Raw genomic sequence first — 18684 nt, 5'->3', positions numbered from 1 at the left:
ATTTGAGGAGAAAAAGTATTTCAGTTAAAAAATGGAAAGAATAATTAAATCCATTGCCTGCCTTAAGTCCTTCAATTGAACTGCATACCTATTCTTACTTCTTCCCCTTAGTCGGTCCGTCATGACAAAGGTATGGTTCCCATCTCTGTGACGCTTGAGTGTATGATGAGCGATGAAATAACTCATTCATTCACTCCGCAGATATTAAGTAAGCTCTGACTATTTACCAGATATTGCTTTTGACACTGGGGATAGTGCGGTCAACAAAACAGGAATCCCCATGCTCATGTTGGTATGTGCATACCAGTGGGAAAACAACTACAAACGGATAAGTAATGTATATGTATATTAGGAGGAGACGAGCGCTGGAGAGAAATTGAAGGAAGTGAATGAGACCTTAGGAGAGTACAGTGGGGAGGAAAATCTTAAATAGTGTGGTCAGGGAGGCCCTTAATGAAAAGGTGACATTTGAGTCAACATTTGAAGGAGATGAAGGAATGATCCGTGAGGACAAATGCGGGAAGAGCATTCTAGGCCAAGAGGAAAGAAAGACTTGCTCAGCACTGAAGCACGTTAGAGGAACAGCAAGGAAGCTGGTGTAAACAGAGCGGAGTAAAGGAGGGGGAGAAGAGTTAAGAATACAGGGGAGGAGGATATATTGTAAAGGCCCTTGTGCCCCGTTACATGGACTTTGTCTTCTCTGAGAGATATTGTAGGCCCCTGGCAGGTTTTGAGCAGCGGGCTGACGTGATCTGACTAACATTTTAATGCTGTGTTGAGGACACTGGTTGGGAGGTAGGGGTGGGAGCAGGGAGGCTCGTTAGGAGGCTATGGTACTAATCTCAGCACGAGCAGTAGAAATGGTGAAAGTGGTCAGATTCTGGAAATGTTTTGAAGGTTCAGTCCGAGAGTTTGCTGACAGATTGAATTTGTGTATGAGAGCAATGGAGGAGTCAAGAATGACTCCAGGGCTTTTGTTCTGATGATAAGTTAGAAGGACAGAGTTACCGTCAACCAAGAGAGGAACACTGTGAAAGAGTGGTTTCTTAGGGGAAGATCAGGGGGTTGATTTTGAACATGTTAAATTGGAGATGCCTATTAGACATCTGAGTAAGAGATGTTGAGGAGATGAATGTGACAGGAATCTGGGTTCAGGAGAGAGGTCTAGACTGGAGACACTTATATGGTATTCATCAGCTTATATGTAAACCCATGAAACTGGATGAGAGTCCCAAAGGAGTGGCAGAAATGGAAAAAAAGAGCCTCCCAAATGAGTTCTGAGGGCTCTCCAAAATGCAGAGGATGGTGGAGTCAAGATGGCGGACTAGGAGGATGCAGAATTCGCATCTCTGTACAACTAGGGCACCTGCCAGGCACCAGTGGGGGACCACGGACACCTAAGGGGTCAGGAGGAATCCACAGTGACCAGGTAGGACATGGGGCGTGGGGGGGAGTGAGGGGGGAGGAGAAGTGGAGGCACTACGGGACTGGTGCCCCTGAGGGGCGGCTGGGGGACACGAAGGGATCCCTGGTTTCCCCTGCCCACTTGGGCCCCCGGGAGCCTGCTGAGATCCCGGGCCTGATCCTCTGCCCACCGAGGCCCCCTCCAGCCGCGGGTCCTGAGGGAGTGGGAGGGAGGGAAGGGGAAGCAAAAATAAAAGCCGGACCTCCCGGACCGGCATCCCTGAGGGGCGGCTGGGGGAGGGGAGGAGTTCCTACACCCAGTGGGACCCACCCACGGTTAGGGGTCTGGCGGTGTTTGTTGTTGATTCATTTATATATATATATTTTCTAATCTTTTATTTTTCTAATTTTATTTTATTCTTTATACTTTGTTATTCTCCTTTTGGCTTGTCTTCCCCTTTTTTTTTTCATTTTTTTGTTGTGGTTTTGTTTTACCTTGTTGCCATTGTTTCAATTATATTTTTATTTTTCCTAATATATTTTTTTATCTTTCTAATTTTATTTTATTTTTTATTCTTTGTTATTGTACTGCCCTTATTTTCCTTTGTTTTTTTGGTTTTTTTTTTTTTTTTTTGCTGTGCCATGCGGCTCGCAGGATCTTTGTTCCCAGGCCGGAGGTTGGGCCCGAGCTCCTGTTTTGGGAGCACCAAGTCCAAACTTATGGACTAATAGAGACCTCAAACCCCAAGGAATATTAATTGGAGTGAGGCCTCCCAGAGGTCTTCATCTTGGCACCAAGACCCGGCTCTACCCAACTGCCTGCAAACTCCAGTGCTGGATGCCTCAGGCCAAACAACCAGTAAGACAGGAATACAGCCCCACCTATCCAAAAAAAAAGAAATGACAAAAAAAAAAGTCACAGACGAAGAAGCAAGGTAAAAACCTACAAGACCAAATAAATGAAGATGAAATAGGCAACCTACCTGAAAAAGAATTCAGAGTAATGATAGCAAAGATGATCCAAAATCTCAGAAACAGAATGGAGAAAATACAAGAAACGCTTAACAAGGGTCTAGAAGAATGAAAGAGAAAAGTGATGAACAACACAGTAACAGAAATTAAAAATACTCTAGAAGGAATCAATAGCAGAATAACTGAGGCAGAAGAACGGATAGGTGAGCTGGAAGATAAAATGGTGGAAATAACTGCCGGGCAGCAGAATAAATAAAAAAGAATGAAAAGAATAGAGGACAGTCTCAGAGACCTGGGACAACATTAAATGCACCAACATTCAAATTATAGAGGTCCCAGAAGAAGAACAGAAAGAGAAAGGGTCTGAGAAAATATTTGAAGAGATTATAGTAGAAAACTTCCATAACATGGGAAAGGAAATAAGTCCAGGAAGTGCAGAGAGTCCCATACAGGATAAACCCAAAGAGAAACACACCGAGACATATATTAATCAAATTATCAAAAATTAAATACAAAGAAAATATATTAAAAGCATCAAAGGAAAATCAACAAACAACATACAAGGGAATCCCCATAAGGTTAACAGCTGATCTTTCAGCAGAAACTCTGCAAGCCAGAAGTGAGTGGCAGGACATACTTAAAATGATGAAAGGGAAAAACCTACCCAGCAAGGATCTCATTCAGACTTGGCGGAGAAGTCAAAAGCTTTACAGACAAGCAAAGGCTACAAGAATTCAGCACCACCAAACCAGCTTTACAAAAAATGCTAAAGGAACTTCTCTAAGCGGGAAACACAAGAAGAAAAAGACGCACAAGAACAAACCCAAATCAATTAAGAAAATGGTAATAGGAACATACATTCAAGATAGTCACCTTGAATGTAAATGGATTAAATGCTCCAGCCAAAAGACACAGACTGGCTGAATGGATACAAAAATAAGACCCTTATATATGCTGTCTATAAGAAACCCACTTCAGACCTAGTGACACATACAGACTGAAAGTGAAGGGATGGAAGATATTCCATCAAATGGAAATCAAAAGAAAGCTGGAGTAGCAATACTCGTATCAGATGAAATAGACTTTAAAATAATGACTGTTACAAGAGATAAGGAAGGACACTACCTAATGATTACGGGATCAGTCTAAGAAGAAAACAACAATTAGAAATATTTATGCACCCAACATAGGAGCACCTCAATACATAAGGCAAATGCTAACAGCCATAGAAGGAGAAATCAACAGTAATGCAATAGTAGTGGGGGACTTTAACACCCCACTTACACCCATAGATCATCTAGACAGAAAATAAATAAGGAAACACAAGCTTTAAATGACACAATAGAGCAGATAGAGTTAATTGACATTTTTAGGATATTCTGCTGGAAAGAGGAAGAATACACTTTCTTCTCAAGTGCACATGGAACCTTCTCCAGAATAGATTACATCTTGGGTCACAAATCAAGCCTTGGAAAATTTAAGAAAACTGAAATCATATCAAACATCTTTTCCAACCACAAATGCTATGAGATTAGAAATTAATTACAGGAAAAAAACCCACAAATACATGGAGGCTAAACAGTGCGCTGCTAAATAACCAAGAGATCACGGAAGAAATCAAAGGGGAAATTCAAAAAAACCTAGAAACAAATGACAACAAAAACACCATGATCATGCTGATCCAAAACCTATGGGACACAGCAAAAGAAGTTCTAAGAGGGCAGTTCATAGCAATTCAAACTCACCTCAATTTTCTCACCTTTTATTTGAGAAAAATCTCAAATAAACAGCCTAACCTTACATTTAGAGCAACTAGAAAAAGAAGAACAAAGAAAACCCAAAGTTAATAGAAGGAAAGAAAGCATAAGGATCAGAACAGAGATAATTGAAATAGAAATGAAGAAAACAGTAGCAAAGATCAATAAAACTAAAAGTTGGTTCTTTGAGAAGATAAACAAAATTGATAAACCTTTAGCCAGACTCATCGAGAAAAAAAGGGAGAGGGCTCTAATCAGTAAAATTAGAAGTGAAAAATGAGAAGTTACAATGGATACCACAGAAATACAAAGGATCATAAGAGACTACTACAAGCCACTATATGCCAATAAAATGGACAACCTGTAAGAAATGGACACATTCTTGGAAAAGTACAACCTTCCAAGATTGAACCAGGAAGAATTAGAAAATATAAGCAGACAAATCACACGTAATGAAAATGAAACTGTAATTAAAAATCTTCCAGCAAACAAAAGTCCAGGACCAGATGGCTTCACAGGTTAATTCTATCAATCATTTAGAGAAGAGTTAACACCTATCCTCAAACTCTTCCAAAAAATTGCAGAGGGAGGAACACCCCCAAACTCATTCTACAAGGCCACCATCACCCTCGTAGCAAAACCAGAGAAAGGTAACACAAAAAGGAAAATTATAGTCCAATATCACTGATGAACATAGACACAAAAATCCTCAACAAAATACTAGCAAACAGAATCCAACAACACATTAAAAGGATCATACACCATGATCAAGTGGGATTTATCCCAGGGGTGCAAGGATTCTTCAATATATGTAAAACAATCAATGTGATACACCACATCGACAAATTGAAGAATAAAAACCATATGATCATCTCAATAGATGCAGAAAAAGCTTTTGACAAAATTCAACACCCATTTATGATAAAAACTCTCCAGAAAGTGGGCATAGAGGGAACCTACCTCAACATAATAAAAGCCATATATGACAAATCCACAGCCAACATCATTCTCAATGGTGAAAAACTGAAAGCATTTCCTCTAAGATCAGGAACATGACAAGGATGTCCACTCTCACCACTATTATTCAACATATTATTGGAAGTCCTAGCCACAGCAATCAGGGAAGGAAAAGAAATAAAGGTAATACAAATTGGAAAAGAAGAAGTAAAACTGTCACTGTTTGCTGGTGACATGATACTATGCATAGAAAATCCTAAAGATGCCACCAGAAAACTACTAGAACTAATCAATGAATTTATTTGGTAATGTTAACAGCAGGATACAAAATTAATGTACAGAATCTTTTGCATTCCTGTACACTAACAATGAAAGATCAGAAAGAGAAATTAAGGAAACACTTCCATTTACCATTGCAACAACAACAACAAAAATACCTAGAATAAACCTAAGGAGGTAAAAGACCTGTACTCAGAAAACTATAAAACACTGATAAAAGAAATCAAAGATAACATAAACAGATGGAGAGGTATACCATACTCCTGGATTGGAAGAATCAATATTGTGAATATGACTCTACTACCTAAAGCAATCTACAGGTTCAGTGCAATCCCTATCAAATTACCAGTGGCGTTTTTCACAGAACTAGAACAAGAAATTTTACAATTTGCATGGAAACAGAAAAGACCCCGAATAGCCAAAGCAATCTTAAGAAAGATAAATGGAGCTGGAGGAATCAGGCTCGCTGACTTCAGACTATACTACAGAGCTACAGTAATCAAGACAGTATGGTACTGGCACAAAAACAGAAATATAGATCAATGGAACAGGATAGAAAGCCCAGGGATAAACCCATGCACGTACAGTCACCTTATCTTTGACAAAGGAGGCAAAAATATACAGTGGAGAAGATAGCCTCTTCAACAAGTTGTGCTGGAAAAAATGGATAGATACATGTAAAAGAATGAAATTAGAACACACCCTAACACCATACACAAAAATAAACTCAAAATGGATTAAATGCCTAAATGTGAGGCCAGCCACTATAAAACACTTAGAGGAAAACATAGGCAGAACACTCTATGACATAAATCACCACAAGATCCTTTCTGACCCACCTCCTAGAGGAAGGGAAATAAAAATAAACAAATGGGACCTAATTAAACTTAAAAGCTTTTTCACAGCAAAGGAATCTATAAACAAGACAAAAAGACCTCAGAATGGGAGAAAATGTTTTCAAGTGAAACAACAGACAAAGGATTAATCTGCAAAATATACAAGCAGCTCATTCAGCTCGATATCACACACAAAAAAACAACCCAATCCAAAAATGGGCAGAAGACCTAAACAGACATTTCCCCAAAGAAGACATCCAGTTGGCCAACAAATACATGAACAGATGCTCAACATTGCTAATCATCCGAGAAATGCAAGTCAAAACCACAATGAGGTATCACCTCACACCGATCAGAATGGCCATCATCAAAAAATCTTGAAACAATAAATGCTGGAGAGGGTGTGGAGAAAAGGGAACCCTCTTGCACTGTTGATGGGAATGTAAATTGATACAGCCACTATGGAGAACAGTATGGAGGTTCCTTAAAAAACTAAAAACAGAACTACCATGTGACCCAGCAACCCCATTACTGGGCATATACCCTGAGAAAACCATAATTCAAAAAGATACACGTGGGACTTCCCTGGTGGCGCAGTGGTTAAGAATCCACCTGCCAATGCAGGGGACATGGGTTCGGTCCCTGTCCGGGAAGATCGCACATGCTGCGGAGCAACTAAGCCCATATGCCACATACTGAGCCAGTGTGCCACAACTACTGAAGCCCGCGCACCTAGAGCCCATGCTCCGCAACAAGAGAAGCCACCGCAATGAGAAGCCCACCCACCACAATGAAGAGTAGCCCCTGCTCGCCACAACTAGAGAAAACCCACGCACAGAAACGAAGACCCAATGCAGCCAAAAATTAATTAACTAATTAAAAATAAAAAGATACATGTACCACAGTGTTCATTGCAGCACTATTTACAATAGCCAGGGCATGGAAGCAACTTAAATGTCCATTAATAGATGAATGGATAAAGAAGATGTGGCACATATATACAATGGAATATTACTCAGCCATAAAAAGGAACGAAATTGAGTTATTTGTAGTGAAATGGATGGATCTAGAATCTGTCATACAGAGTGAAGTAAGTCAGAAAGAGAAAAGTATTGTATGCTAATGCATATATATGGGATTTAAAAAAGCGGTACTGATGAACCTAGTGGCTAGGCAGGAATAAAGACGCAGACGTACAGAATGGGTTTGAGGGCACGGCGGGAAAGGGGAAGCTAGGGTGAAGTGAGAGAGTAGCATTGACATGTATACACTACCAAATGTAAAATGGATGGCTAGTGGGAAGCAGCTGCATAGCACAAGGAGATCATCTTGATGCTTTGTGATGACCTAGAGGGGTGGGATAGGGAGGGTGGGAGGGAGGCTCAAGAGGGAGGGGATATGGGGATATATGTATACATATGGCTAATTCACTTTGTTGTACAGCAGAAACTAACACATTGTAAAGCACTTACGCTCCAATGAAGATGTGAAAAAAAAAATGCAGAGATCACAGAGGCAAAGAGGAACCAACAAGAGAGAGTTGGAAAGAAGCAGCTAGTGTAGTAAATAGAAGGAAAACCGGGATAATATTCTAGAAGCGTGAAGGAGAAGGTGATTCAGGAAAGAGGAAGTTGATGACTATGCCCAAAACTGGTTAATGAGTTAAGATGAGAATGAAGAAGTGACTGTTGGATTTAACAATGTGGAGGTGACCTTGATAAGATCAGTTTTTGTGGAGTGTGGAGGTGAGAACATGATTGGAGGTAGTTCAAGGAGAATGTTAGAACAAATCTGGATTCAGCAAGTATAGATGAATTGTTTGAGTCTTGCTTTAAGGCAAGAGAAGGAGAATAAAAGTAATGGAAGGTTAAGAGCAGTTTGTCCTAAAAATTAGGAAAGTGATAGCATGTTTGTAGTTGACGGGAAAGATCTAGTCAAGAAGAGAAGATGTAGGAATGAGATGGGATACCTGCCAGGGTGACACCCTTGTGAAGAAGAGGGTAGTTATGTGGTACACAGGAGAAAGGGCCTGTCTCTGATGGAAGCGTGAACAACAGTTCACCCACAGTAACAGGAGTGCAGGCAGGGCAGTTGGGCTCAGATGTACATAGATGGGTCAATGTGGTGGTTTGTGAAATTTGTGGAGTTCTATTTTTCTATTCTTTAATAATTTATTTTAGGTATAATATCCATCTAGAAAAGTATAAAATTCCCAAATATATAGCTTGTAATTTTTACAAAGTGAACAAACCTGTGTTAACTAGAACCCAGATCAAGAAACAGAACATTACCAGCAACCCAGAGGGCTCCTGTGTCCCTTTCCAGTTACTACCCAAGCTGCAGCAAGGATAACCACTGTCCTGACACTGAAACTGAGCAGGACCCTGCAGGGCGCTCCTGGATGCAAGCCCTTCTGTGTCTCCAGTTCTGGTTTGTAGAAAAAGCTTTCCTTTCCTAGGCCTTCCTGAAGTTTCGAATAGCAGACTCAAATTAATGATTAGAGAAGTAGAAAATGCGAAACGAAGGGCTTGAACAATAGAGTCAGAGGACTCCTAGTTCCTCCTGAAGGGATATAGATAACAGTCTGATGCATATCTTTGAGTTGTTCTGCAGAAACTAAGACTCACATCTGGTGGAGGGTGTTGACTACATGTGGATCACAAGATCATAGACCCCAGACTGGTAGGAACCAGAAGATTAATGATTAATATTCCTGAAACTTCACCCTGTTACCTCACCACCAACCAATCAGAAGTAAGTCCACAAGCTGATCACGAATCCTGCAACCCTCACCCCTAAAGTTGCCTTTAAAAACCAAAAGCCATTGGGAAGTTTGGGTCTTTTGAGCATTAGCTGCTAATTCTCCTTGCTTGGTGCCTTGCAAATAAATGCAGTACTTTCCTTTATTACAGCCTGGTGTTAGATTGGCTTTGCTGCGTGTCAGGTGAGTGGACCCAAGTTGCGTTCAGTAACAACACCATAGGTTTTTTGGCCTGTTTTTGAATTTTTAAAATAAATACTATGTTCTCTTTTGTTTATGGCTCCTTAAGCTCAACATTGAGGTTCACCTATGTTGTTGTGTGTAGCCATAGCTCAATGATTTTTACTGCTGTGTAATATTCCCTATATGAATATACCATACTTTATTCTATTGCTGATGGACATTTGGGTTGCTTTCAGCTTTTATCTATATATTATGAATTGTGCTCTATGAACCTCTTGAAATGTTTTATAGGGAACATATGCATACATTTCAATCGAGTAGGTATGTAGGAGTGAAATTGCTGGGCCATAAGGTATACATATGTTTACCTTTGGTAAATACTGTCATATAGTTTTTACAACATGATCTACCAATTTAACTCTCGCCAGCAACGTGTGAGAGGTGCATTTGCTTCACTTCCTTGCTAATATTATTCATCTGTCTTGGTCATTTTAATCATTCTGCTGGGTGTTGGTGGTATCAGATGGTGGTTTTAATTTGCATTTCCCTAATGACTGATGATGTTAAGTATCAGTTTGGCCAAAAAGTTCTTTTGGGTTTTTCCGTAAGATGGCACAGAAAAACCCGAACGAAATTTTTGGCCAACCTGGTAGCTTCTCATACGCTTATTGCCATTTGGTTATCCTGGAAATTCTTCTGATTACCTTTGTTTTGTTCAGTGAAATAAAGATGACTTTATGAGATGTGTATGGGGGAAGAGATATTGGAGGTTTAGAAAAGAGGAAAATGTATTAAATGATTGTTTCAGATTGGAAACTGGAAAAGAAGCCAGATTAAGGGGGGAAAAATGATGCCTGGCAGTATTAAGAACCCAATGACATTAGGGAAAGTGAGTTTGAAAAGAAATCAGCCACTCATTCACGTTCAGCTGCAAGAGTACAGGCATACAGTAGGCAGAGGGTAGCATTTACTCAGGTTTGTGATTTATCCTAGCAAGTACGAGCAAGAGGCAAAGGAGCTGAGGTTACATTAAAGGGAGTGATCATAACGATGGACCATAGAATTTTATCTGAGTAACGTGGGGAGGGGAGGGGATGATGATGGGATGATATAAGGGGTGTACTGGAGTGTCATGTCCATGATGTGTTGGGATTGCTTTGAAGTGAGGGATTAATCCTACTTCAAGGAGTCTATTGAAGTGAGGGAGTAGTCCTATTTCAAGGAGTCTATTAAAGATTTTTAGAAACAGTGACACTTGAACTAGGTCTTGGAGTTCACAAAATGATGAAAGTAATGAAGGGTTTTCTAGGTAAGCAAGTGGGATTACCAAATGCACGAAAATACAGGGTATGTTCAGGGAAATAAATGTAGCTCTTTATAGGTAAAGAGGAGGTAGCTGGGAATGAGGCCAGGTGAAGATGAGCCTAGAAGGTGGCCAGATTACAGAAAACCTAGTGTTCTGCTTCTGTCAAGTAGTTTGGACTTTATCTGTAAGCAATGAGGATCTGTAGAAGATACTTTTAAAAGAGATCTTTAATCTGGAAATCTTCAAGCATATACGTAAATAGAGAGAATAGCATAATGAAATTCCCAAGTACCCATCATCCAGTTTCAAAAATTATCAACTCCTGACCAACCTTGTTCTATCTACCCTTGGCCTAAATTTCCAACCCCAACTGGGCTGTTTTGAAGTAAAGCCCAAATACATTTTTCCATTCATTCTTTAGTATGTATATCACAATTGAGATAAGTAATAAACATTTAAAAAACTCAACCAACTATATCATACCTAAAGTAGTAATAGTAATTCCTTAATTTAATGAGATACCAAATATTTTTAAATTTCCCCCACTGTGTCATAATTATGTTTTACAGTGGGTTATTTGAATTAAGACATGTTGGGTTGATATATCTCTTAAATCTCTTTTAATTGTAGATTCCTCCCTCTACGTTTATTGTATTGGCAGTTTATTTGTTGAACAAACTCGGTCTTTTTCCTCAACAGTTCCCCATATTTTGGATTCTGCTGATAGGATCTCAGCAATATTATTTAATATATTCCCATCCCCAATATTTCTTGTAAACTGGTATTTAGATTTAGAAGCTTGAAGGGATTCAGGTTTGAATTTTTGTCAAGAAAATTTCATTTTGGTATTTTGTATTTCCTATTCCATCACATCAGGAGGTACATATGTCTGTTTGGTCTGTTTTTTCTTCTTCTTCTTCTTTTTTTTTTTTTTTTTTTTTTTTTTTTGCAGTACGCGGGCCTCTCACTGTTGTGGCCTCTCCCGTTGCGCAGCACAGGCTCCGGATGCGCAGGCTCAGCGGCCATGGCTCACGGACCCAGCCGCTCCGCGGCATGTGGGATCTTCCCGGACCGGGGCACGAACCCGTGTCCCCTGCATCGGCAGGCGGACTCTCAACCACTGCGCCACCAGGGAAGCCCTCTTCTTCTTCTTTTTTAATGTTGGGATTGAACTGTGGGGTTTGGAAGTTGTCAGCCCGATTATACATTTCCCGTAACCTTTTTACCTAATCGTTTTAGTAGCCATTGATGATCACTGTTCTTTTATTTCATAACAAATTGCAAAATGGTGGTATCCTAATTCTACAAATTCCTTTTTTTTTTTTTGGTACTCCCTGCATCGGCAGGCGGACTCTCAACCACTGCGCCACCAGGGAAGCCCTACAAATCCTTTTTTATTTAAAATTTTTTATAAAGCAAAACTTTTCCTTATCAACAGTATTGCTACTCTGAAGAACAATTATTTCCCGTTACCAGTTTTCAGAACAATGAATTGGTTACCTAATGACAAACTATGTGTATTCATTTAGCACTCAAGAATTGTTAAAAAAACACACACACACACACACACACACAAAACACCACATACTTCATATGCTGTGATTCACTGCAATTATTTGATGAAGCTCAAAATGCTCCATCTTTGGCTAGTGTATTTTCCTATGGCTACAGTACCAAATTATCACAAACATAGTGGCTTGAAACCATACAAACTTATTGTTTCACAGTTCTGGATGCCAAAAGTTCAAAATCGGTTTCACTGGGCCAAGTCAAGGTGTTGGCGTGGCCACACTCCCTTTGGAGGCTTTAGGGGAGAATCTGTTCCTTGTCTCTTCCAGCTTCTGGTGGTTGCCAGCATTCCTTGGCTTGTAGCCACATCACTCTAATCTCTACCTCCATGGTCATATTGCTTGCTTTTCTCCTGTATGTCAAATCTCCTTCTGCATCTCTCTTGTAAAAATACATGTGATTACACTTAGGACCTATCCTGATTATCCTATACTTTCCCCACCTCAAGATCCTTAGTAACATTTGCAAAATTTTTACCATATAAGGAAACATTTACACATTCTAGGGATTAGGACCTGATATCCCTGGGGACCATTATTCAGCATATGAAAACTAGTGAGAACCCTTTAAAGATGGCTCCTGTTTCCTTGTGACATGACTCCAGTAATTTTGGTTAACTTCCTTATTTTCTCTTTCAAGAAGACTTTCGAAGCTTATTATATTTCCTATCCCTTACCTTTAATCAGCCGTTCTCATAGTTTTTATTTTTAAAGTGTGAATGGTATTTATAAACCACAATTCGTGCATTAGGGATGCTCTCTGCTAATGGGTTGTCATTGAATCAAAAGGTCCAGGAATCAAGGGGGTAAGTGAGAATGACACTTGGCAAAGTTACATCTAATAACCCACTCAAAGAATTTTTGCTTCCCGTACCTGTAATTTTGGGCTCTGCTGGTTGGGTCCCAAAGGAAGAACACATCCACTAGGAAACCAACAATGCTCCCAGTGAACTGGAAACTGAGACTCCCATTTGAGCATTTAGGGTTCTTGTGCCACTGGACCAATGGGAAAAGAAGGGGGTTATTATATGGACTGTGGTGCTTGATCCTAATTATCAAGGAACATATGGCTGCTGCTAAACAATGTGACTCTCTGGAGTGCCTCCTTAGTGCCCCCATATTCAGTTGTAAAAGTTAAGGCTATAGCAATTCATTAAAGGAAAATTCACTAAAAACTTAAATACTTCAGGAATGAAGTTTAGGGTCTCCCCACCAGGTAAAGACCCCCAGTCAGCTAAGGTGCTGACTGAAGGCAACTGGAAAATGATATGGGCTATGAAAAGAAAGATCAGTCTGATGGCTATTTAATTTATAAAAATGAGAACTATGCTGTCTGTTCCATGTGTGTGTGTGTGTGTGTGTATAAACATTACACGTTAATCATTTCCCTCTCTCTTCTGTTGTTACATATAAAAGTTTCAGTGGCGACTAATTTTTATAACTTAGTCTTAACAGTACAAAATATCTGGGGAGTGGGTATGTGTGTTGAATTAACTAGGAAAGGAATTAACATCTCTAGCAGACGTTCATAGTGGTGGGAATTTGTGTCTTTCTTGTGGGGGACAGATTAAGCATATTTTGTAGAAGAGATAGTTTGTTGTCGTATGTAAACCTCAAAACAGGCAAAAGGATGGGAATATATGCTGAATATATATATATATCCAGCACCTCTCAAAGGAGGGTGCTGGATATTCTCTTTTCTTTCAGATGCGTATCAACTCTTCTGTATTTCCCTTTGCACTGCTGTGGCAGGAGGAGATCCACAAGCTACATTCCCCAGACTCCCTGCAGCTGGATTTCTGTTTAGTTCTGCCTTTGAGAGGCACTACTGGGATACTGGAAGGTGAGAAGGGAGAAACTACCTTTCTTAGACATTCTGGTAGTGTCACAAGCAACGGCAGTGATAGCAGAAGTGACAGTAGATGCAGTGGCAGCTGTGGCTGGTTAGTGTAGGACAATTAGTTTCTGATCAGGCACATGGTTCAACAGAGCAGCCTCAGTGGCATAGTGACTCTGGGCTCCGAGTCATACTGTTTTCCTTTTTGCTTCCTCCACCACTAGGGATGTTAGCTGCTTCCTCAGTTCCTATTCTTTAGACACACTTACGTTTCATCTGTTGCTCAAGCTGTTTGAACACCTTTGTAACAAACTCCTTGTATTAAATTCCTTCTGTTTGAAATACTTAATGTGGTTTCTTTTTCCCAGTGGACAATGATCGATACATTTCCTCTAAAGTAGGCATAGACTTCCCTGGTGGCGCAGTGGTTGAGAATCTGCCTGCCAATGCAGGGGACACGGGTTCAAGCCCTGGTCCGGGAAGATCCCACATGCTGCAGAGCAGCTGAGCCTGTGCCTCACAACTACTGAGCCTGGGCTCTAGAGCCCATGAGCCACAACTACTGAAGCCCACGCATCTAGAGCCGCAATGAAGAGTAGCCCCCGCTCGCTGCAACTGGAGAGAACCCGCACGCAGCAACGAAAGACTCAACACAGCCAAAAAAAAAAAAAAAAAAATTTATTTAAAAAAATAAAATAGGCACTAGAGGGGCCCCCAAACAAGCTGAAGACTTCGTCTTTTTCAAGGCTCCTACAGGTTAAGTTTCAAGACAGGTAGATTACATAACACTACGTATGGTGGTCTGGGAGTTCAGGGGAGGTTAAGAAACGTGTGAAGCAGAATGGTGAGGAAATCTTAGAAGTGGTGAGGCTTGAGCAGAGCAAACAGATCTGTGATAGGCAGGGAGGAGACAGATTTTTCCCTCAGCATTTTTTATAAATTTAATAACAGTTGTAAAATAGACATAAAATTAACCATCTTAATCATTTTTACGTGTACAGTTCATTCATGTTGTTGAGCAACCAATCTCCAGAACTTTTTCATTTTGCAAAACCAGAACTTTACACCCATTAAACAACTCAATCCTCTAGCCCTCACAGCCTGACAACCACCATTCTTTCTTTCTCTAAAAATTTGACTGCTCTCTATATAAATGGAATTATATAATGTTTATCTTTTTTTGACTGGCTTATTTCATTTAGCATAATGTCCTCAAGATCCATCCATTTTAGCATGTGTCAGGATTTCTTTTTAAGGCCGAATGATATTTCATTGTATATGTATATACAATTTTGTTTATCCATTCAGTTGTTGATAGACACTTGGGTTGCTTCCACCTTTTGGCTATTGTGAATAGTGCTGCTATGAACATGGGTGTACTGATATTTCTGAGTCTTTGCTTTCAATTCTTTTGGGTATAAATGCAGAAGTAAAGTTGCTGGATTATATCAAAATTCTATTTTTAACTTGTTTAGGAACTGCCATACTGTTTTCCATAGCAGCTGCAACATTTTACATTCACACCAACGGTGTACAAAAGTTCCAAGTTCTCTACATCCTCACCAACACATATTTTGTGTTTCTGCTTTTGATAGTGGCCATTTTAATGGATGTGAGGTGGCCCTTTTTAAGCACTTCGAAGATTTTGTTGTATTGTTTTCTAAGTACATAGTTTTTAACAAGAAACCCGTGGGTTATCTTCGTCTCTGTGGTTACAAAGTGACTTTTACCTCTGATTACTTAAAAAAATTTTCTTTATCACTGGTTTTTAGCAATGATATTATGAGGTATGTGGTTATCCTGTTTAGAGTTTATTAAGGCTTCTTTTCTCTGTTGATTTATCATTTTCATCAAATTTGGAAACATTTGACTATTTCCTAAAAATTGTTCCTTTCCTTCTTGGGGTGGGGGGTGGTTGGCACACAATATGTAGAAATCTCCACTTGATATGATCCCGCACGTCACTGAGGCTCTTCATTTTCTCTAGTCTTTTTGTCTCTGTGCTGTATTTTTTTTTAAATTGGAGTATAATTGTTTTACAATGTTGTGTTTTGTGTATATATGTCCATCCTAATCTCCCAATTCATCCCACCCCGCTCTTCCCTCACCCCCCACCCCGTGTCCACATGTCCATTCTCTACATCTATGTCTCTATTCCTGCCCTGTTCATTTGTACCATTTTTTTTCTCGGTTCCACATATATGTGTTAATATACGATATTTGTTTTTCTTTCTGGCCCACTTCACTCTGTATGACAGACTCTAGGTCCATCCACATCTCTACAAATGACCCAGTTTCATTCCTTTTTATGGCTGAGTAATATTCCATTGTATATACGTACCACACCTTTATCCATTCATCTGTCGTTGGACATTTAGGTTCTCCATAGCAGCTGTATCAATTTACATTCCCACCAACAGTACAAAAGGGTTCCCTTTTCTCCACACCCTCTCCAGCATTTATTGTTTGTAAATTTTTTGATGATGGCCATTCTGACTTGCGTGATTTGATACCTCATTGTAGTTTTGACTTGCATTTCTCTAATAATTAGTGATGTTGAGCATCTTTTCACGTGCCTCTTGGCCACCTGTATGTCTTCTTTGGAGAAATGTCTGTTTAGGTCTTCTGCCCATTTTTGGCTTGGGTTGTTTGCTTTTCTGATATTGAGTTCCATGAGCTGTTTGCATATTTTGGAGATTAATCCTTTGTCGCTTCATTTGCAAATATTTTCTCCCATTCTGAGGGTTGTCTTTTCGTCTTGTTTATGGTTTCCTTTGCTGTGCAAAAGCTTTTAAGTTTAATTAGGTCCCATTTGTTTATTTTTGTTCTTATTTTCATTATTCTAGGAGGTGGGTTAAAAAAAAGAGCTTGCTGTGGTTTATGTCAGAGTATTTTTCCTGTTTTCCTCTAAGAGTTTTAGAGTGTCTAGTCTTACATTTAGGCCTTTAATCCATCTGGAGTTTATTTTTGTGTATGGTGTTAGGTAGTGTTCTAATTTCATTTCTACATTTAGCTGTCCAGTTTTCCCAGCACCACTTATCAAAGAGGCTGTCTTTTCTCCATTGTATGTTCTTGCCTCCTTTGTCATAGATTAGGTAGGTGACCATATGTGCGTGGGTTTATCTCTGGGCATTCTGTCCTGTAGCATCGATCTATATTTCTGTTTTTGTGCCAGTACCATACTGCCTTGGTTTACTGTAGTTTTGTAGTATGGTTTGAAGTTGGGGAGCCTGATTCCCCAAGCTCTATTTTTCTTTCTCAAGATTGCTTTGGCTATTCAGGGTCTTTTGTGTTCCCACACAAATTGTGGAATTTTTTGTCCTAATTCTGTGAAAAATGCTATATATATAAATGTTTTGACAATTATTTATTAATGTTTGATCCCCTCAAATCCTGTTTTTCACCTTAGCTAGGGTGGTTCTAAGCTAGAGTAGCTTTTACTCCATTTTAGCCTACTATTGAGGCATGACCCTCTGGGGTCTCACTCTATTTGATGCCTTAGTGACTACTGAGAACAGTTTACTCTGGTTCCCCACCCTATGTGAGCTTTGGGAATTGCTGTTTATAACTAACTCCCTAGCTACTCTTTGCTTGGGTTTGTAAGGCGTCATTCTACTTATGTGCAACCAAGTACACAGCAAACACTCTAGGGGACCACTGTTTTGATTCCTTTCTAGAATGCTGCATCTTTCAATCACCTCAGCTTTCCTAAACTCTGATCTCAGAGTCTTCTCAACTCAGCAAGGTTGTCAAGCTCTGTTTAGGTTACCCTCTCCCTGTGTCTATAATCTGGGTATTTAAAAAAAAAAAAAATATATATATATATATTTATTTGGCTGCATCAGGTCTTAGTTGTGGCATGCAGGATCTTCGTTGCGGCATGTGGGATCTTTAGTTGTGGCATGCAGACTCTTAGTTGCGGCATGTGGGACCTAGTTCCCTGACTAGGGGTTGAACCTGGGCCCCCTATACTGGGACCCAGTCTTAGCCACTGAACCACCATGGAAGTTCCTAGAGTCTGGGTATTGCCTCCATGCAGTGAGATGGAAGGTTGTAGACCTCAACTATTGCTTTGCCCCCTTTCTCAGAGATTACAGCCTTGTGCTGCCTGTTTTCCAATGTCTGGAAAACACTTTCATATATTTTGTCTACTTTTCTAGTTGTTTATGGAAGGAAGTTAAGTCCTGTCCTTGTTATTCTGGAATGACTAGAAGTCTCTGAAGATGGGAACTTAAAAAAAAAAAAATTGAGATTAAAATTGACATATAACATTAGTTTTAGGTGTACAAAATGGTGATTTTATATACATGTATACTGCAGAATGATTACCATCATGTTAATATCCATGACCATACAGTTAGAAATCTTTTTTCTTATGATGAGAACTTTTAAGATCTACTCTCAGCAACTTTTAAATATACACAGTTGACCCCTGAACAATGAGGGGGTTAGGGTTGCTGATCCTCTGCAGTTGAAAACCCATGTATAACTTATAGTTGGCCTTTTGTGTATGTGGTTCTTTTGCATCTGTGGTTCCACGTTTGTGGATTCAACCTACTGTGGACCGTGCAGCATTGTAGTATTTACTATTAAAAAATTCCTGTATAAGTGGACTCGCACAGTTCAAACTGGTGGTGTACAACACAGTATTGTTAACTATAGTCACTGTGCTGTACATTACGTTCCCTGGACTCGTTTATAACTGCAAGTTTGCCTCTCATGACCACTTTCCCTCATTTTGCTCACCCCGTCACCATCTGCCTCTGGCAACAACCCATCTGTTCTCTGTATCCATGAGTGCAGTTTATTTGAGATTCCACATAT

This window comes from Neophocaena asiaeorientalis, unplaced genomic scaffold (assembly GCF_003031525.2).
Source record: "Neophocaena asiaeorientalis asiaeorientalis breed wild unplaced genomic scaffold, Neophocaena_asiaeorientalis_V1.1 scaffold264, whole genome shotgun sequence".
Lineage (NCBI taxonomy): Eukaryota > Metazoa > Chordata > Mammalia > Artiodactyla > Phocoenidae > Neophocaena > Neophocaena asiaeorientalis.
This window is presented reverse-complemented; position numbering follows the sequence as displayed.